The following is a 22362-nucleotide window of genomic DNA, read 5'->3' on the forward strand; positions in this document are numbered from 1 at the left end:
CCACAACTCATTTCGTTTAACTGGATCGTACGCCACCTTAAAGTCTATAAACAAATGGTGAGACTGGAAGTTGAATTTCCGGAATTTATCCGTCGTGGGGTATCCCCGATAAAACAATATCTTTTTAAATTTGAGCGAAACTGGTGTGTTAACCACCATAACATACCTAAGATCTACTGTCTTTTCAGATATACTGTTCTCGAATTGAGCGTTGTAAATGTTTTCTATACTAGACCTTTCGATTAACGATCAACAATGGCTTGAATTATATTTCTATTATAGTCATTTGATCTGGCAATTTGAAAAATAAAATGTGATTCAAATTGTTTCGCTTCACTACTAAGGAGCGATGAGTCCATCCCGGTAAGGATTGTCTGGTGGCTGGGATACGATGGAAAGTACTCTCTCTTTTGTTGAAAAGAACTGTTTGAAGTGCCAGGTATCATCTCGGTTTTAGTTTTCGTAGGTTTCCTACAAACTTCAAATTTATCAAATTATTTTATCACACCAAAAAACAGAGGCCTGCCGTCCTGCGCGAAGTAGAGTATGAGATTTGGTAAGAGATTTGTTTCATTCAATTTATCTATACCTATAAAGAAGGATTTCTGTCTGTCTGTCTGTCTGTCCTGTGTTCCTTATAGAATCAAAAACTACTGAACCAATCGGCGTGAAAATTTGCATGTAGTTTTTGGGGCCAGGAAAGGTTTTAGTGATGGTTAGAGACCCCTCCCCCCACTAAGAGGGGGGGCTCCCATACAAATGAAACACAAATTTCTGCATAACTCGAGAACTAATCAAGCAAATAGAACCAAATTTGGCATGTGGGTGTTTTCGGTGACAAGAATTTATTCTAGGGTAATTTGAGACCCCTCCCCTCTTTATAAGGGGAATTATAACTCCTCTCCCCTTTGTGAGGGGGGGTTTCCATACAAATTTCCTCATAACTCGAGAACTAATCAAGCAAATGGAACCAAATTTGGCATGTGAAAGTTTTCGAGGGCAAGAAAATTTTCTATGTTGAATTAGGACCCCTCCTCACTTTAAGAGGGGGGGCTCCTGTACAAATGAAATACCAATTTCCTCATAACTCGAGAACTAATCAAGCAAATGGAACCAAATTTGGCATGTAGGTGTTTTTGGAGGCAAGAATTTTTTCTATGATGAATAAGAACCTCTCCCCACTTTAGGACGGGGGGCTCCTATACAAATGAAATACAAATTTCCTCATAACTCGAGAACTAATCAAGCAAATAGAACCAAATTTGGCATGTGGGTGTTTTCGGTGACAAGAATTTATTCTATGGTAAATTGAGACCCCTCCCTCTTTATAAGGGGAATTGTAACTCCTCTCCCCTTTAAGAGGGGGGGCTTCCATACAAATTTCCTCATAACTCGAGAACTAATCAAGCAAATGGAACCAAATTTGGCATGTGAAGGTTTTCGAGGGCAGGAAAATTTTCTACGGTGAATTAGGACCACTCCCCACTCTAAGAGGGGGGGCTCCTGTACAAATGAAATACAAATTTCCTCCTATCTCGAGAACTAATCAAGCAAATAGAACATTTGGCATGTGGGTGTTTTTTTTGGTGACAAGAATTTATTCTATGGTGAATTGAGACCCCTCCCCTCTTTATAAGAGGAATTATAACTCCTCTCCCCTTTAAGAGGGGGGGGGGCTTCCATACAAATTTCCTCATAACTCGAGAACTAATCAAGCAAATGCAACCAAATTTGGCATGTGAAGGTTTTCGAGAGCAAGAAAATTTTCTATGGTGAATTAGGACCCCTCCCCACTTTAAGAGGAGGGGCTCCTGTACAAATGAAATACAAATTTCCTCATAACTCGAGAACTAATCAAGCGAATTGAACCAAATTTGGCATACGTGTTTTTGGAGACAATTTTTTTTCAATGATGAATTGGGACCCCTCCCCATTTTAGGAGGGGGGGTCCTATACAAACGAAATACAAATTTCCTCATAACTCGAGAACTAATCAAGCAAATGGAACCAAATTTGGCGTGTAGGTGTTTTTGGAGGCAAGAATTTTTTCTGTGATGAATTAGGACCTCTTCCCACATTAGGAGGGGGGGCTCCAATACAAATGAAATACAAATTTCCCCATAACTCGAGAACTAATCAAGCAAATAGAACCAAATTCGGCATGTGGAGGTTTTTGGAGGCAAAAATATTTTCTACGGTGAATTAGGATCCTTCCACACTTCAAGAGGGGGGGCTTCTAAACAAATGAAATACAAATTTCCTCATAATTCGAGAACTAATCAAGCAAATGGAACCATATTTGGCATGTGGGTGTTTTTGGAGGCAACCATTTTTCCCATTATGAATTAGGACTTCTTACCTTTTTAGGAGGGGGGGGGGGCTCCCATTCAAACGAAATACAAATTTGCTCATAACTTTAGAACTAATCAAGCAAATGGAACCAAATTTGGCATGTGAGAGTTTTAGATGGCAGAATTTTTTTTCTGTGGTGTATTACGACCCCTTTCCGTTTTAAGAGGGTGGGCTCCCATACAAATGAAATACAAATTTCCTTATAATTTGAGTACTAATCAAGCAAATGGAAACAAATTTAGCATGTAGGAGATTTTTGAGTCTTGAATTTATTTAATGATAGTTAGAGACCTTTCACCCCTGTGGTAAGGGGATATGGACTCTCATACAAATAAAACAGAAATTTTTGCGAAACTCAAAAACTAATCCAACTCGAGAAATTCGAGACTCTTCCATAAAACATTAATCAATAACAAGACCACAAAAACTATCTATAGTAACACTAGATCATTCAGGACGAGCCGGTCGCGAGTGTTGCCGGTGACCCGCCGTCGGAAGCGCCGCCCACTGGGGGGCTTGCAAAACTCGAGATAGTGACAAAGATCATCCGAGATTCATGATTTATGTACAACACAGGTTAATTTGTGGCAATACGAAGTTTGTCGGGTCAGCTAGTCTACTATATAAAAATGGATTTCTGTCTGTCTGTCGGGATGTTCTTTATAGAATCAAAAACTACTGAACCAATCGGCGTGAAAATTTGCATGTAGAGGTTTTTGAGGCCAGGAAAGGTTTTAGTGATGGTTAGAGACCCCTCCCCCCACTAAGAGGGGGGGCTCCCATACAAATGAAACACAAATTTCTGCATAACTCGAGAACTAATCGAGCAAATGGAACCAAATTTGGCATGTGGGTGTTTTTGGAGATAACATTTTTTTCTATGATGAATTGAGACCCCTCCCCACTTCAGGAGGGGGGGCTCCTATACAAATGAAATACAAATTTCCTCATAACTCGAGAACTAATCAAGCAAATGGAACAAAATTTGGCATGTGGGTGTTTTCGAGGGCAAAAATATTTTCTATGGTGAATTAGGACTCCTCCCCACTTTAAGAGGGGGGGGCTCCTATACAAACGAAATACAAATTTCCTCATAACTCGAGAGCTAATCAAGCAAATGGAACCAAATTTGGCATGTGGGTGTTTTGGAGACTAAATTTTTTTCTATGATGAATTGGGACCCCTCTTTACTTTAGGAGGAGGGGCTCCTATACAAATGAAATACAAATTTCCCCATAACTCGAGAACTAATCAAGAAAATGGAACAAAATTTGGCATGTGAAAGTTTTCGTGGGCAAGAATATTTTCTATGGTGAATTAGGACCCCTCCCCACTTTAAGAGGGGGGGCTCATATACAAACGAAATACAAATTTCCTCATAACTCGAGAACTAATCAAGCAAATGGAACCAAATTTGGCGTGTGGGTGTTTTTGGAGACAAAATTTTTTTCTATGATAAATTGGGACCCCTCCCCACTTTGGAAAGAGGGCTCCTATACAAATGAAACACAAATTTCCTCATAACTCGAGAACTAATCAAGCATATGGAACAAAATTTGGCATGTGAAAGTTTTCGAGGGCTACAATATTTTCTATGGTGAATTAGGACCCCTCCTCACTTTAAAAGGGGGGGCTCCCATACAAATGAAATACAAATTTCCTCAAAACTCGAGAACTAATCAAGCAAATAGAACCAAATTTGGCATGTGGACGTTTTTGGAGGCAAAAATAATTTCTATGATGAATTAGGACCCCTTCCCACTTTAAGAGGGGGGGCTTCTACACAAATGAAATACAAATTTCCTCATAGTTCGAGAACTAATCAAGCAAATGGAACCAAATTTGGCATGTGGGTGGTTTTGAAGTCTTGAATTTATTTTATGATAGTTAGAGATCTCTCACCGCTGTGGTAGGGGGATATGGACTCTCATACAAATAAAACAGAATTTTTTGCGAAACTCAAAAACTAATCGAACTCGAGAAATTCGAGACTCTTCCATGAAACATTAGTCAAGAACAGGACCACAAAAGCTATCTATAGTAACACTGGATCATTCAGGACGAGACGGCCGCGAGTGTTGCCGGTTACCCGCCGTCGGAAGCGTCGCCCACTTGGGGGAGGCAACTCCCCGCAGAAATCACTACTGTCTAGGTTTATTTGTTTTCCTAGGTCTACCTGAGTTTCCTGGATCGAGCGACAGCGAGTAAGGAGAGGATCGCAAAATGGTACTTTCCACAAAAATGTTTTCCGTGAAATGGTACATTCCGCTTAAGGCTTTTCGCCAAATGATATTCGGCGAAAAGTTGTACAATCATGGCGAATATTACTATCCGCTTTCTGGCTATGCAATGAGGGGACAGGGGAGTTGTTTTCTACTTTACTGTGAGGAATAATTGCAAATTTGTATATTAAACTACCCATTCCTGATAACTAATAAGCATTAACATAACCAGCAAATCAGCGTATCTGGCATTTTATACTGCACGTTGTTGTATATTAGCTTTTTGACTGCTTAGGTGTTGTAAATTGGCATCCAAAATTGTATTCAAATTCTTCGTATCGGTAATTAGCTGTAAATTAGCATTGTCAGCACTATAAGAAGGTTATCAGTAAAGTAGCTGTATATTTTGCCAAAATAGCATTTAAGTAGCATTTAAGGCGACTTAAATGCTTATTAGCCTACATTTGAATAGCATTGGCGATGCTTATTGGTTACCTGGGATGCTTTCAAAGTTACGTAACTGCCAAAATGAATCATCTAAGGTTGAACTCCTCAGAAACTTGCAAAACTCGAGATTGTGACAAAGATCACCCGAGATTCATGATTTATGTACAACACAGGTTATTTTGTGGCAATACGAAGTTTGTCGGGTCAGCTAGTCTTATATATAAAAATGGATTTCTGTCTGTCTATTTGTCGGGATGTTCCTTATAGAATCGAAAACTACCGAACCAATCGGCGTAAAAATTTGCATGTAGAGGTTTTTGGGGCCAGGGAAGGTTTTAATGATGGTTAGGGACCCCTCCTCCAACTAAGACGGGTGGCTCCAATACAAATGAAATACTAATTTTTGCATAACTCGTGAACTAATCAAGCAAATAGAACCAAATTTGGCATGTGACGGTTTTCTAGGGCAAGAATATTTTCTATGGTGAATTAGGAACCCTCCCCACTTTAAGAGGGGGGGCTCCTGTACAAATGAAATACGAATTTCCTCATAACTCGAAAACTAATTACTCAAATGGAACCATATTTGGCAAGTGGGTGTTTTTGGAGGCATGAATTTTTTTATGATGAATTAGAATCCCTTACCTTTTTAGAAGGTGAGGCTCCCATACAAATGAAATACAAATTTCCTCATAACTCGAGAACTAATCAAGCAAATGGAACAAAATTTGACATGTGGGTGTTTTTGGAGACAAGAATGTTTTCTATGGTGAATTGAAACCTCTCCCCGCTTTAGGAGGGGGATAAGGAGTCTCATACAAATAAAACAAAAATTTTTGCGTAACTCAAAAACTATTCGAAGTCGAGAAATTTTAGACTCTTTCATAAAGCATTAATCAATAACAAGACCACCAAAAACTATCAATAGTAACGTTAGACCTGCCGTCGGAAGCGCCGGCCACTGCGGGGGGCAGCCCCCCGTAGAGATAACCTCTATCTAGGTTTATTTATTTATCCTAGATCTGCTGATCTCTATTACATTCCTTCCGTTGGGTCACCCCTGCGAAATGGTACTTTCTACGAAAAGATTTTCCGTGAAATGGTACATCCCGCGTAAGGTTTTTCGCGAAATGGTATTCTGCGAAACTCTACATTCCGCGTTATGGTCAGCCGAGAATTGGTGTACCGCAAAATGGTATTCGGCGAAATGGTTTGTAATGATGGCGACTATTTAAATGCTATCCGCTTTATTTTATCAGGCTAAGCAATGGGAGGGGAGGAGTGGTTTTCTACTTTACTGTGAGGAAAATTTGTATATTAAAACACCCATAAACTCCCCAGAAACTTGCAAAACTCGAGATTGTGACAAAGGTCATCCGAGATTCACGATTTATGTACAACACAGTTTAACTTGTGGCATTACGAAGTTTGTTGGGTCAGCTAGTTTTCTATATTTGTCATGAAGAGTAAACATAGCAAACGTGAAAGGAAGTTCCCCATGGATGTCCCTTTCGTCTGTTTAAAAAAACTCCTTTTATTGCCAATATTTTTGTCGTTATCCGTTTTTGCGTAGGTTGAAGGCCTGCGTTTTTCATATTTTCATTGTTTTTTAAATTGTTAACAAGATAGAAAAGTTTATTTTTTCCTAAAACTATTTTATTTTTGCTTAGGTTTTATTGCAGACGCCGAGCTTCCCCCGGATGTGCGGAGCCGTTTGAAGTATCCAGCGTCCACCGGAAATGCAACATTATTTGAACGTGAACTAATGTTCAATATTAAGAAGCGAGTTTACAGTCTCAATTAGAGCGCCATTTTCACGACTTCTGTTCAAAGGAAAAAGACGCGAAGCAGCGTTTTCCAGAAGACACTGCCGCCGTTCGACAATCGGCAACGAGTCCGGGTGCATTTTGCAGCGAAATCCAAGCTTAAATTGTGTCTCCACTCGGAATCAGATTGTTGAGCATTGTAAAACACACAACGAACAAACCGACCGACCGAGCGACCGACCAACCGGTCGGTTAGTTGGTTGAATCGGATCAGACGGAAAGACAGGCAGTTCCATTGCTCCTCGTTGTCCTTCATCCCTCACCCATCCCGACAACTCTGCTACTTGCATACGGTCTGCATTGTTCTACTAACAACTAAACCATCAGGACTGGTTCCTTCTGTAGGTAGGTGTGAGTTTATGTGTATGTGTGTGTGTGTGTGATTGCACGTTCCTACTGGTAGAACTAAAGTTTGCCAACCAGCAAGCAAACGCAAGCCGCAACGAGAACGAGATAAGCCAGCTTCCCTGGTCCACACAATGATACTAGTTATAAAGGGGAAAATGTTCACTAAATAACACAAAGTCATCCCGGTGGCATCTTCATGCCATCCCGAACCCCAGAGCCCCATCCCGCACATCCAGTGTGTTGCTAGTGTTGGTATTTTCGGTACCGGTCCTGCCGGAATGAATGCTTCTGCAGTGGCCTTAACGACGATGACGACGTGCCGGTGGTTCCGGTGGTCTTTTCACAATTCCCTGATCCTCTCTCTCTCACTCTGTCTCTCACCCCGCTGCTTGCTGGTCCTCGGAACCGGTCTCATCCGGTGGTGTACGCGCTACATGCTGCTGCATCACACCTTGCTTCCACCATGGCAGTCTATTTAGTGCACAGCTGCACACACTCAGACATACATACAGTCATACCGATGCATTAAGCGTGTGCAGTCTGACTCAAAGAAAGAAAATTATATCTTGCTCTGCTAGCTAATGCCGCCGCGTTGCTGGAAAGCTGATGATGTGAGCTCAAGGAAAAACAATACGGTTCGGGTTGTAAGGGGGAGGGGATGCTGAGAACCTAGGAGGGAAAGGCTAGGTAGTGAGAAAGTTTGCCCAGAACCCGAAAGCTTTTTGATATCGGAATTCCTCTGGGAAGAAATTGGTTTAGTATAATTCATATGATGTGTCGTTTCGTACAAAATTGTCGGTGACGCAGAAGGGGGCTACGAAGCCGATTCGGGATCCGAGACCGACGACTGTTTCAAAATTCTCAAGATGAATATACATATAGGTGGTGGGAAGACAATCGGGTGCGAAGCAAGGAGGACACCGGCAAAGGAGCACTCATACGTACGTACGATGCTGCTCCTGCTGCTATTGCTATCGTCGCACATGCAGTATTTGGTTTAACGCAGCAAGCCGTGTCTCGTAGCAGGAACGAGCGTGAGTAAAATAACATCATAACACAGCACAGGGTGGGCCGTGAGGTCCCCGAAGAGACGACATAGAGAACCATTATGACTTATTCCTCTGCAGCGTAAAAATATAGCGACGAGGGAAAAATTTCCTCTCGAGCGGTTTCATTTTCGTGATAAGAAGTTAAATTTTATGGTTGCACTAGCAGAAATTGAAAACGCTGTGCAATGATGTTTTCCGACCTAGTTTATATTCATGCCATTAGTCGCTGACTGCCAGACCAAACCAGCCAGCCAGCCAGTTTTCGGTTTATCGGTTGAGCGAAGATTCACGTTCTTTGTTCTGTGACTCTTGCCGTTTTGTATGTATATTATTCCCGCGCGGAGTCACTCCTTTATCATCCCATTGTTTCTCGCTACAACAAAGCAGCGTGTTCTAATCTGTTCAGCGAATCAAAACTTCGATCCGTAAATAATCATCAGCACAAAGCGTTTTACGAAACCAATGTCGAAGGAAAGGGCGGAACGCCCGAGAAAAAAAAGCAAAACAAACAGAATTGCTCTTGTTGGAGTCGGAAAAAAAATCCAAGAATCCCTTTCGGAGGAAGAGGGAAGAAAGACTATAAAACTTTCCCTTCTGAACAATAAGTCGAAAGTTTATAGCTGTTAAAAGCTCCCCCCCCCCCCCCCCCAACATTTTCCCTTTCCACAGACACCACGGCCGCTGGAGCGGAGGTGCACAAGTCCAGCGCTCGGTTGCTTCGATGTGCGCCCGCCGAGAAGAAAGCAAAGCAAGCGCATTCGTAAAAGTCGATAAGACACTTTTCAATCGGTTCTGTCACTTTTTTCTCGCTTCCTACTGATTCCGTCCTGCGTTCGGGACTAAACTTTCCGCTCCGCCTCCAGCCTCCTGGCCACTTCCACCCAACAGTTCTCGATTTTTTTGTTGTTGTTGTCGTTCTTTCAAAGTAAGCACAATCGGAGCTGCTTGCACACATAGAAAATAATCTTTACCAGTTTCCGCCGCCTCGATCCTTTCTTCGGTAACTGCTCTGCTCTGCCTGCACAGCAGGTTAAAGTTTTCGCTCAATGGAGACGAAGGTGTAGTACCCGGCGGAGCCAATCGTTGACTGACTCCTGTGAAAAATGGCATTCGATAGCGATTTTTTTTTAGTTCGCTATTTCTCTTTTTTTTCCCCGATGTGTTGTAAGTTCAATTGGTAAACCGTATTGTGTATGCTCCGCCGCCATTCGTACGCCCCCCGCCGGTTGATCCGATCCACAATCGATCGAGGCACCAGCACCAGTCAAGTCAGTCGATGGGTTGAAATTATAAACGGGAAAATGCAACAGTGTATGTGCCATAAAGAGGAAAATTTTCTTCAAAACCGAATGACTGAAATGGATGGCAGTTAAGTGTGTACGAACTTTCCTCACACAAGTAGATACGCGGCAGGACCACCGCACCGGGTTGAGTTTGAAATCGAAACAGCACCTTTCGCATTCCTCTTGCCAGGATCCATGAGGCAGATTGGCGGGTTCAGCGCGCCTGTTGTTGGCAAGTGTTTCGACGATGGCATATTTTCAAATCAGGAACGGGAATGCTTGAATGCTCAGTCGGTGTATTGTAAAGAGGAAAACTTTTCGGCTGACCAGGAGCAAAGGTGCACGGCACCGTGCGTACCAGCCAGCGTAAAACTCTCACTCTCCTGGCGATTTATTTTATGAGTGGGTATAAATTTCCATCAGGCAACTCTCGGAATTGTGAGTTATTGTTTCGAGACCTTCTAGTGTAAAAGGGAGCTGTGGCAGTTAGCTGATGGCAGCGAAATTTGTCCTGTTCCCGACGGGGAAAAGGTGGCAAATGGTAGGTATACTTGAAATCGTCCCTTCCCCGATGCTACTGTTTCATCTTAACGAAAACGATGAGATTTTCTACTAAATTAATCACCCTCTGGAGTGATGATCCGGTGTAATGAACCAGGTACTGTGATTTTTCTTAAACGCGCTTTAATAGAAATCTACTAGAAAGTCGTTAAACCAACAAATTTATATGAGAATGTTGTTTACAACGCAGAAAACAAATTTTAATAAAGTGCTTTCAGGGAGAAACAAAAATCTACATTGATCGAAAGGCTTTTTTTGGGTTTAGGGAAACAGTTCCCGAGGAAGTGAGGTAGGACCATTTCCCTTTATGTTCGTTAAACCTCACAGAGAGATTGATTTTGCATTTGAACAACTTCAACTTAAATGTTCAATCCATCAGTACACTGGAAGTAAAACTCCGACCAAAAATTAGTGCAACTGCCGATAGCATGCTGCTTGTAGTCAGGTTCATTCTAAAAGAAACTAGTCGATCAAGGTGAATCTACGAAGTGGTCTATTCCTGAGTTAGATAGCAATAAGTCTAGGCAAGACAAGAGCATCTTCGGTGCGCTAGGTAAGTTCAGCCGAATGAGGATCTTAGGAATATCTCAACTTACAGTGGAATCATCCCAACTGACGGTCGAAATGGACAGTAAGTAATTCTCGCTGAAATCACTACTGACACGTGGTGTTCAAATTTTGGAACTTTTGCGTTTAATTGGTTGAAAATGATTTAAAAATAAAAATAACACTTTTGATACTTCGAAATTGTGGACACCTCGTTCGCCAAAGGACCTAACAGGCTCAAAAAAGTTGAATTTTCTGCAAAGAAGAAGAAAACCAATCAAACCAATGCGTATTCTTTAATAAACTTTTTATGAACAAAATGACATAATTCTTAAATACATCAATGCTTTAAACTGTTCAGAAAAATAGATCAGCATAAACCGAAATCGCAGAAATGATGCAAGCGCGGTACGGAGGGTACCGCAATTGGTTCCTACTGGAATTTTCTCTCGTTTCTTCATAAGGGAAATTGGTTTCTGTATCCAGCAAAGTTATTCAGCAGTTGATGATCATTCCGCAGGTGTGAAAAAGTTTACAATTTCTTGGCACCAGGCCGCTAGCATATGGGTCAGTTTTCTGAATGTGTTATATCTACAGAATCTTTTTTTTTGTAAGGACTCGTTGAGAAAATATTATAGTAGATCCAAAACGCTAGGCTGATGAACAGAAGTTGCAAATTTTCTCACTATTTGTCATTACTGCGCGAATAACTTCCTAAACATTCTTGCCCAAGCGAATCAAAACACCACATCAGCCCTACTTTCTAAGCTGCCAACAGCAGAAATGATATCATACTATTTTTTATGTGAAAAACATCTAAGAAAACATGATAACTGCTAGAAAAAAATCTAGTTAAAGAATGTTATCTCATTTAGGAACGATAAAATGATCTTTTCGAATGCAACAACCTGTATACGGCCGCAATCGTAAGGTGTACAATGTACAGCACATTTTAGCGCCGCCTGGTGACAAACTTATGAAATTCTATGCCCCAGCAGAAAGGTCTTGACCTACTGATTAACTTTGCTGAAGACAGTAACTTTCTATCTAACCAAGATTTCTAGATATTCCGAGATAAAGAGTGTTGTACAAAATATAACGCGCGAGTATTCGGGTTACAAAAGTTGGCGCGAGTAACGGAAGGTTAATAGCACTAAATATGCAATTTGATGAATGTTCCTTATAGCATTTTTTCTCAGCTTTCCGATGGTTCCGATCTTAAAATTAAAATCGGTTGGGGTGATCATGGCGAAAACGGCGATTTTTTGATAAAATCCAACATGGCGATCAAATCCAAGATGGCCGTCGATTTTTTTCACTTCGCCTTTTTACAAAACCATATCGTTTGTAGTTTTTTTCATAGCAAATTTTGAAAATATCACAATGATTATATGAAAATTGTGAACCTTGCTACAAATAACTGGTTGTTTTATTCGGTTAATGCAATTGCACACCTAATTTTATGAATGTTTCTTGTAGCATTTTTTCTCAGCTTTCCAATGGTGGTCTTAAAATGAAAATCGGTTGGGGTTTCATGGTGAAAACGGCGATTTTTTGACCAAATCCAAGATGGCCGCCAAAATTTGTTTTATTCCATTTGAAAGCCCTGTTCTTCTTCTTCTTTACAGAACCGGGGCATTTGTTAGTTGTTTCATGGCAAATTTGTGATAAATCACATGATATACATAACTTATCACATAACTTTTTTTGAAACTGTTAGGCCTTTTGGCGAACGAGGGGTCGACTATTTCGAGGTATCAAAAGTGTAATTCTTATTTTTTATCCATTTTCAGCCAATTAAGCGCAAAAGTTCCAATATTTGAAGACCTCGTGCCAGTAGTGGCCCCGTTTCAGCGAGAATTACTCCAATATTAAGCTGTCACACCTTTATAAATTAAATAATGTTGTCAATTCAGTGACCGAATATTTCAAACAAATGGCTTTAGTCTTTCATCTCCAGCAGCTTTAGATTCGGGGTGGATTGCGCTGTGTCAAAGAACTTATCTCCATTTCACCTGACAAGTTTTTAATAAAACTTGATAAAACTTCGAGAACATCCAGAAGAATCCTGCGTCGGCGAGTACCAAGCTGGTTTTCGTGACGCCACGCGTCTGCTACTAGACTAGAATTCCGGGAGTACAACTTGCATGCTCACCATCTGTTTATGGATTTTAAGGCGACGTAATATTCAGTCAAAGCTGAGGCAAATTACGCCAGAACATAATCAAAATAGCGGATAAGACCTCAGCTGCTCTCATGGTGTTGATTTGACTGGAACAAAGGGTTGCACTCTCTATTGCCTTAGAAAGTGCAATATAATGAGCAAACGTGGAATGGAACCAGAGTCTTTCGCAGAGCAGCGGAAGAAGTTTTCAGGCCTTTAAAATTTAAAATTAGAAGCAGGGTATTGCCGCTATCGTCGGGTCACTGTTATGGTCGGGCCATCACGATTTCACAGTTTTAGTAACTCATGATATCTATGATACAACCATTGTAAAACATCTTACTGTGATAGCTAACTTTTCACAATATTGTGAGTTTCAATCGTGTATTCAAAACACCCGTACTGAATTCAGTAACTAAATCTTACAAAAAAAGTTTTCTAGGCGCAATGAACTTTTCTTCAAGAAATGATTCATGAAATGCAATTATCGAGATAGATTTTGAAAATGTATGAAGTGTGTTGTGCTGCACACGAGGACTATAGAAAAATCCCCTCCAGTAAGGTGTTTGGGAAGGCAAAGATGAAATACTAGAAAAGTGCAATTTGTAAAGGTCGGGCCACTTGAATAGTCATGGCTGGGCCACCATAATTTTAAGCGCAGAAGCGCAATAATCGCTAGAGAATGTCAGTCACGTAAAATGTGATGAAATAAAGCAAAATTAATACGATAAAACCCTAGATTTTTGTTGTTTTTTTCATTGTAGTTGTACACTGCGGAAAAGGCAATTGTAGCAATATTGATTTTACAAGATCGCCAAAATTTCGCAAAAATGCAATTAAAAATAGGGTATTTGTACCTATATGAGCCGTTGTTCACGGAATTAATTCTTTCTATGTCTCTATATAGAATTGCAATACGTATGTCTTAGATTTTCTGCGGTGGCCCAACCTGTACAACATGGCCCGACTATGACAACATTTTTTGTCTTTACGTAAATGCCTATAACTTTTTTATTTTTCAAGCAATCAGTTCGAAACTTTCCGGAAATATACCTTATTCTTAGACCTTTGCATGCATCGTTGCAAATTTCCAAAATTCCTTTTAAAACAAAAGTTATGGGCGAATTCCAAAACGAGGCCCAACCGCGACGACACTCCCCTACCGCGATCAAGTTTTACAATCAACACCGTGTTGGTGCCCATTTAATGACATTTAATAAAGTAGTAAGCCGCGAAGTAAAACGACGCATTGTATATGCGAGTCGGGATTCCTACGGATTACGTAACCAGCCGTAGACGAAAGCCTGCAGTACAGTAGTTTGCAAATTCGCACAAAACTGAATCACGAGCTGTATCAAGTATACAAATATGCTGATATGATATAGTGAGTGTAGTCCAAGGTGGCGCGCTGTGATGCGGTGGACACACGGCCAGAATGCCTGACGAGTTTCGAAAAACTATTTTCAGCAAAGGACCAGGAAGAGGTCGTAGACTTCGGGGCAGAGCCCCGCACCCACTGCATGTGCACTGTCGAAGATGATGCCCGTTCAGCTCGTGTTCGAGGGGATTGCAGAACGGCAGCCCAGGACCGACAGTACTGGAGGAACGGCAAATTCACGTATTTGTACTGCTGTCTGCTCACCTCTCACGCTGTCATGGAGACAAAATTTACGAGCTGGACAAGCACATGGACTTTGACTTGAACTGCGATTTGCCCCTCGAATTGACCTTTGATCTGCTTTTCGACTTGACCACGGATTTGCATTTAATTTGCCCTTTGTTCTGATTGACTTTAAGGCAGCGAACGATTCAATCAAATGAAATAAGCTAAGACAGACAACGCTAGAACATTTCCGACGAAACTATATCAGCTGATTCATGTGACGCTGAATGGGTCAAAATCATGCATCAGAATAGCGCGTAAGAGCTCCGCTTTCGTGACATTGAATGGACTGAAGTAAGGGGATGGACTTTCTAATTTGTTACTCTTGCTTCGATTTATACTTCGAGTAAGTCTTCGATAGGACCGGGACGCGATGTGCAAAGTATTTCGGAAGCCCCTGATGGGTTGAAACCAAATTGTCTGATCGTTCCCTCTTTCTGTGTGCAATATACCTGCCATCTGGTCGCATCCGCGATACAGCCTTGTTATCGGCTCATACTGACTCGATTACCACTGTGTGCTCTAAACTAAAGCCTTTAGACGAAGTTCTAGTTGTAGGTGATTTTAATCTCCCAGGAATCAAATTTCTGTACCCCGATGCCGACAACTCGACGCTGTCATCAAGTACTGCTCCCTTGCTGGATTTGTACAGTACCAACCCGCTGCAGCAAATAAACTACGTCGAGAATACTACCGGACGGATTCTTGACCTCTGCTTCGTAAGCAACACTGAATGTGCTCCAGCAATCTTCGAAACTGCCGATCCACTTGTTAAACGCGTACCTCATCATCTTCCACTGCATCTTGTCCTTGAACATCCGCCGGTAGCAAAACAATTCCGCCAGACTGCACCTGCAATATATCAATTACTGACGCCACTTGCTGATGAGGCTGTGGCTTCTCTCGAAGCCTCGTTGAAAACCACGTTTCTTCTCGGAAGCGACGGTGCGTTGTCATAGACGTCTCTGAAGTAAAATCATTTTGCATCAACAACGAACACACAACGACAGGGTATTGTCCGAGTAAATATCATCTTCGGAAGCTCGGTTTCGTACAAGATGATATTTAACCTCGAAACACTTGCTCTGCAATTGTGGAGCACTAATAGGACACAGACTGTAGTTTCTCAAAAATGGCCTACTAAAGCCTAGAGAGATCTGGTTTGTGTCGCCGATCAGGGTAACAAGGTTCATAAACCAAGTCATCCTTGATTGGCATCTACGTTTTGAGCATACGGCACCTACGATTGGGGTAAGGTAAAAGAAATAAACGGGACATACCACAATAGTTTGAAATAATGGACGCAATGGTAAGAGTACCCAACAGAAGAGGGCCAGAATGCCCGACCAAAGAGTAGCCAAAACTATTTTCAGCAGAAAAGCTGGAAGAGGCCCTAGACTTCGGGGTAAACCCCGCGCCGATGGCTGTGCGTTGTGAAGATGATGCACTTTTAGCTGGTGTTCGAGAGGATTGGAGAACGGCAGCTCAAGATCGACAGTACCGGAGGACCATATTCATAATTTTGTATTGCCACATGATCACCTCTCACACTATCATAGAAATAAGATCTACAAGGGCTTTGACTTAAACTACGATTTGGACTTTAATTTGCTCTTAATTCGCCCTTTGATTTGATTGACTTTAAGGAAGCATACGATTCAATCAAACGAAATAAGCTGAGGCAGAAAAACGCTAGAACATAGTTTTCCGACAAAGCTGGTTAAGCTGATTCGTGCGACGCTGGATGGGTCAAAATCATGCATCAAAATAGCGGGTAAGATCTCAGCCGCTTTCGTGACGTTGAATGGACTGGAAGTAAGGGGATGCACTCTCTAATCTGCTATACAGCATTGCCTTGGAAGGTGCAATTCCAAGAGCGAACGTGGAATGGAACGACTTGATTTGCTCTTAATTCGCCCTTTAATTTGATCTCCCAGTTATCCTTGCTTTCGACTTCGATTTGTACTCCGATTAGGTCTTCGATAGGACTTCTGACTTGGCCTTGACTTAGACTTAGACGACCTCTGATTTGGCCTACGATTTTTTTCGATTAAGACTTCGATTAGGGCTTTGATTTGTTCTCGATTTGGGTCTCAATTTGTCCTTCGATTTGACTTCCGATTTCTCCTCCAGTTGGCGTCCGATTATATCTCTCATCAAGTCTTCAATTTCCCCTCGATTAGACTTTAATTTGTCCTCTAAATAGATTTTGGATTTGACTTCCGTTTTGATCTACGATTTCACCGTTGACTGGCCCTTTGACTGGGGATTTGACCTCCGATGTGGTTTTAGATTACCCCCCAATTGGGTCTACGATTGGTCCTCGATTTGCTCTTCAATTCTACGTGCAATTTGGGCACGTTCTAATTTCTCTTCGACTAAGACTGATTTGGCGTCCGATTAGGATTCGGTTTGTCCTTTGATTTCAACTCCGATTTGGCCCTCGATTTCTACTCAGATCAAGCTTGCGATTTGGCTTGAAATGCCCCCGATTGGACCTATGTTTAAAGCTTCGATTTCTCCACAATTAGATTTTAATGTGATTGAATTTGATCGGCCGAAAGTGGAGACAATCAGGAAGATTAAAATCTTTTTCGACTCAACTCAACCCACACAGTACCACGCAAGTGTCTTCTTGGCTGTAGTGTAAGCTAGCTGAATCCAGCCCTTCACTTCACAGAGTACGTGAGGCTTTGATATAGAAGAATACGCTGTCCAGGCAATCTTTCCTTATAGCTCTTCGAGCTTATCGTGTGATTTAAAAACGAAAACTTTGGTTTTCAGACATTAGCTTCAAATCTCGTGGTTCAAATCAGGTGTTTTCTAGCAAATTTAGCAGGAATGACAAACTCAAATTTGCAAGGGCATCTTCTCGAGTCGTGTTCACATACAACTTTTGACGTAGGACTACGTCTTACGGCAAGTTTTGAGATAGGGTGTCATTCCAAAAAATCGAAAAATGCGAGCGTCACGAAAAATGAAAGGTTTTGAGCGCTAATAGCTCAGCGGTTTTCCGATCGATTTTCAATATTCTTACACCAATCGATCGGAAAATCTTCTAAGAATTCACCCAAATGAAGAAAAGTATGGATTCTTGATGTTGAACTATTGAAAAATTGAAAATAATGAACCTATGTTTTACCAGAATTCTCGCTTTGTGATTGGTTGTAAGATTCTTTGCTATGATCTAAACCTATACCAATTTGATATCTGTAAGTAAGCCAAAACAAGTGAAAAAGTTTCATCATTTCAACAAGATTTCTTAACACCGCGGTTAAACCTAGACCATTTTGATGTCCTTGCTTGGGAAGTACGCCAGAAAGAGTGACAAAGCCCCCTCGTGCCAACAGATTTCTTACGAACGCGATTAAAAACCTAGTCCAATTTGATGTCTGTGTTAGGGAAGTGTGCCAGAAAAAATGACACAAGTTCGTTGTCCCAACAGATCGCAAATTCTTTACTGCGAGACGATTAAACCTCGGCGAATTTGATATCTGTGTTGGAAAAATGCGCTACAGCTGTAGTGTTCGGTTATAATACGACTGTATGAATACGCATGCTTGCCGTTTCATTATAAGTGTAGTGAAAAGATGTGCTGTTGATAAAATAGGATTGAATTGGTAAAATCCCTTCAACGTGGGGAACAATCTTTAATTTCAGTAAGGTAGCAGGAAAGCAATAGTTTGTGTTCTTGATTTTGTTAAATTGTTTTCAAATGCACAATCTTTTGTGAATTAAACGTATGCAATGTTACTACTTTGATAAATGTTACATACAACGCATGTAGCATGTATATATGGTGCATATAGCATGATGAACCGAACGATTACAAGCATGAATACATGCTACTATCACTACTTAGAGACTTACGTAGTCCTGCGTCACCTATGTATGCGGTCGTGTCTTGTATACAACCCCTCTAATTTTTTCCTGACCAAAATCCATTTTGACTTACGTCCACAAGGAAGCATATCTGGTACTTGGTCAGAACCTTATTGTACAGCTTCCGAGTGCGTGTTTTGGGCGCTATGTTCTGCTTCAGTTTTCCGTTTGGATAACTTCCACGAAGACAAATTGTCCGAATTCTATTTTAAGGCGACGCATTGCACAATGGGCAAAATCGATCGAAAAAACGGAACATTTTGTGGCTGCTGTTTTTAAGGGGTAAAAAGCGACTTTTCTTATGTAAAAAATTATGAGAAATCGATTGGTGATGGTCTCTACGCGCGGAAACTACTGGAAGTGGCCCCTTTTGCCCCATTCACCCCTATTTTCTAATAGTTTTGAAAGAACCATGTACAAACTCTCTCTAATTTGAGATTCTATGGTAAGAAAAGAAGAACAATGTTTGGAAAAAGGTATATGAACAATTTTATTTTAGTACAACATAATCTAGAAGTCTGTTTTGCCCCATTTTACTCAAGGTTTTTGTATCACAGGCAAAATGCCAATTCGATTCTTTTACCAGAGATTTTCAAGAAGGCATGCTTGTTGGGCAGGTTGAAAAAGTCAGAAGATCGAACGCCGATCAAACTTTTCACAAAAAAGTCGTGTAATGGAATGTTTTGTCTTGTTTTACCCTACAACTTATACTGAAGTCTGAGAAAGTATTGATAGGAAAACGAGCAGCTGTAAGTAAAAGTGCTCAGTTTTCGTTCAAATTTGGTGTTTGTTCCTAGTTGAAAAATTTTAGACCCATATTTTTTTATTGGACGCTTGGGGTGCCTCTTGCTGAGTTAGGGTGGCCTTGAGTAAAATGGGGCAAAACAGATTTCTAGATTAAGTTGTACTAAAAAAATTTGTCAGATGCCTTTTTCCAAACATTTTTCTTCTTTTCTTACCATAAAATCACAAATTAGAGAGTTTGCACATGATTCTTTCAAAACTATTTAAAAAATAGGGATGAATGGGGCAAAATGGACTACTTCCCGTAGTTTCCGCGTGTTGAGACCATCACCAATCGATTTCTCGTAATTTTTTACATAAAAAATCACTTTTTACTCCGTAAAAACAGCGGCAACAAAAAATTCCGTTTTTTCGGTCGATTTTATCCACCGTGCATTGATTTGTAACTCAATCCTCCTAGACTCAGTTTTTAGTCTGGCGTAGATTGCCTCCGCCGTTCCAAGGTTTCTAGTAATGATGTCGGGGTCGTCTGCGAAGGCTAGGAGTGGGTTACTTTGGCAAAAAATTGTTTCTTCCGTTTTTATGTCCGCTCGCCGGACCACACTTTCCATTTGAAGTGACTCGAGAGTGCCCCCAAAACACACACGTAGCACATCACTCGCTGCAGGGCAGCTGTGACCAGTCGCGACAGTTTATCCGGAAAACCGTTTTCGGGCGTTATCTGCCATAACGGTTTGTGCTCGACTGTATCCTATGCTGCCCTGAGATTCACGAAAATGATACGTAAATACGTAGTACCTAGTAGCCGACATTTCTGAAGGATTTGCTGGAGAGTGAAAAATTGTTCCGTAGTATTCGACCCCCTATAACGCCTGGTACTGCCCTACGATTCCTCTTGTTTTTGAGGTTAGACGACGTAACAAAATCTGGAAGAGAATCTTGGCAGCGTAATGGTGCGGTAACTACAGCAATCGAGCCGATCACCCTTTTTGTAGATGGGACAAACCGCAACCTTCCATTCACTCATCCGGTAGTTTCTTCTGCTCCTCCCAAATCCTTGAAATTATCCAGTGAAGTGCCGTTGCTAGTGGTTCTTTGCCATTTTTGTAAAGTTCTGCCGGAAGTCGATACTTTCCGACGGCTTTATTATTCCACGACTGACCGATTTCTCGCCGGATCTCTTCGAGATCGGGAGCCGAAACGCTGTTGTCGTTTGTCACACTTCAAGCTAACTTCCGTTCTATCTACCATTGTTATACCAAGTTGTAAGACCAAGTTTCCTTCCTCGTCCGGCTTCGGTGCATATCCTTTGCGCGTCTCATTAGCCCGAAATAATTGTTCTAGCTCTTCACGATCCTCGTCCTCCTTCTGGGGATTTTTTCTCCTCAGGACTGTGGTCAACTCATTCCGCACGTATCGATACCTGATCAAATTCTCCCTCATGGAAATGTAGAGGTAGTTTTCGCGGTTCCCTCATTTAACACCGCGGTAGCAAGCGCCTGTACAGTTTTGACGTCCCGTTAGTAAAACGAGTTAGATTGAACTTCTCATTCGCGGTAATTTGACTATCAATAGACGAAGGAAGCGGTACAATCTGCGATCCACGGGGCCTGAGAAAAGAAAAGAAAAGGGTTCGAATCCGGGTCTACCTGGCTCCGATTATACCCAAGCAGCAATGTGAGTTTTATTGTACTCTTATGCTGGTCTTCAAGACCAATTTTGGTCTGAAATGCCATCATAAAAGTGCAATAAAACCCAAATTGTTACTTGGGTAGCTTGTTACGAGCCGCGGATTCCCCAGCTTGGGTAAAGAGAAACGACACACAATTTCTTAAGCGTTGCTTCAATGACCTAATTTTCCGCTCTTTCCTCTTCACGCCTCTACCCGCTCTGGTTAGATACTGTTAACATTTTTGTTTTGTAATTTTCTTCTTGTTAAAAACTATTGTTATAAAAATTAATATAATAAGAAGGTATGAGTATTTGTTAGCAAATAAATAGTATTAAGGATTTCCTAAAGATATTAGGGGCCAAATGGTGGTGTTGGGCACTAGAAGGTTAAACAACTATATTTCTGATAACGATACGAAGAGCAACTTCGGGCTGCCAATCGTTCTGAACTTTGCACCAGCAATCGATTACCTTCCCTAATCTCTTCGACTTTTCATTTTGTTCTTCCACACCATCCGGTTTTGCCAACTAATGCCCCGATGACAGCTTGAATCTTCCTGGCCAGCTCTCAGACACCTCAGCCGGGCTAGCTGCTAGTCCACGGTTGTATCTTCTTCCATTCCCGTCCTAACCGAAACCGAAACCGGGGCGAGGGCGACTGTAGGTACTTGAAACTGGTGGCGTTTGCCGAAAAAAAAACGACGACATCACTTTTATTATGCTCCGGAGTGCATCTAAATACAACCCGCTTCGAAACGCTTCGGTACCCGGTAACTAGGCATCCTCTGGTATTGCCCGGGAAGTACGCCACATGTGCCGTCGTTACTGTTTGTGCTGGCTGGCTGGCTGTGCTGGCTGGCTGGCTAGCAGCCGCTTCTGCCGGGATTATTACGACAGGGATCGACCGGTAATAGCGCGCCCTGCCCCGGTATTATCTTTACGGCCGGTCGCGCGGAAGATGTGTGCAGTAAAAGACACCCTCCCCGTCCCGTCCCGTCCGGCCGGACCGTTTATTTGCACTAATAATATAAGTCCGGAATATAGCCGCTCCGTGCCCATATTCGGCCAAGGACGTTCTCGCTCGGGCACACTACAGGATTACAGGATGCGACCGACCGGCCGGGAGAGGCACCGAAAGGAATAAAAATGGCTCTTAAAGGATCTATTATAAGGAACGTAATTTATGAACAACTTCCTGGAGTATGAATTTTATATTCGTTATTTGTTTTGCCTTTGTTAATGATTATACCGCAGATGCTGCTGCTGCTGCCTTAGCTGGTGCTGCTACTAACTGCCTCCTCTTTACTCTTCTGGGGTTTTCTCCTTAGTAGAACCGGAAGGATCAGCATCCGTTCGTTCGTTCGTTCGCTCGTTCACTCTCCGTCGGCAGTGACGATGATGACGATGTTTGTTACACAACACAAAGAACCGCTTCAGGGGTGGAAAAAGGTTGCCAAAGGGATGGGCCGTTACCGAGTTTTAGAGGGATAGACACGTTTTACAAACTCCCTGGGATCGAAGAAGAAAGACGCTGCCTGCCTGAAGTCGGCAGACAAAAACAGGAAGCGTGTCAATTTGCCTGCCCCGATGAATTGGCCGTACCA

This window comes from Sabethes cyaneus, chromosome 1 (genome assembly GCF_943734655.1).
Source record: "Sabethes cyaneus chromosome 1, idSabCyanKW18_F2, whole genome shotgun sequence".
In the NCBI taxonomy this organism is placed as follows: Eukaryota; Metazoa; Arthropoda; class Insecta; order Diptera; family Culicidae; genus Sabethes; species Sabethes cyaneus.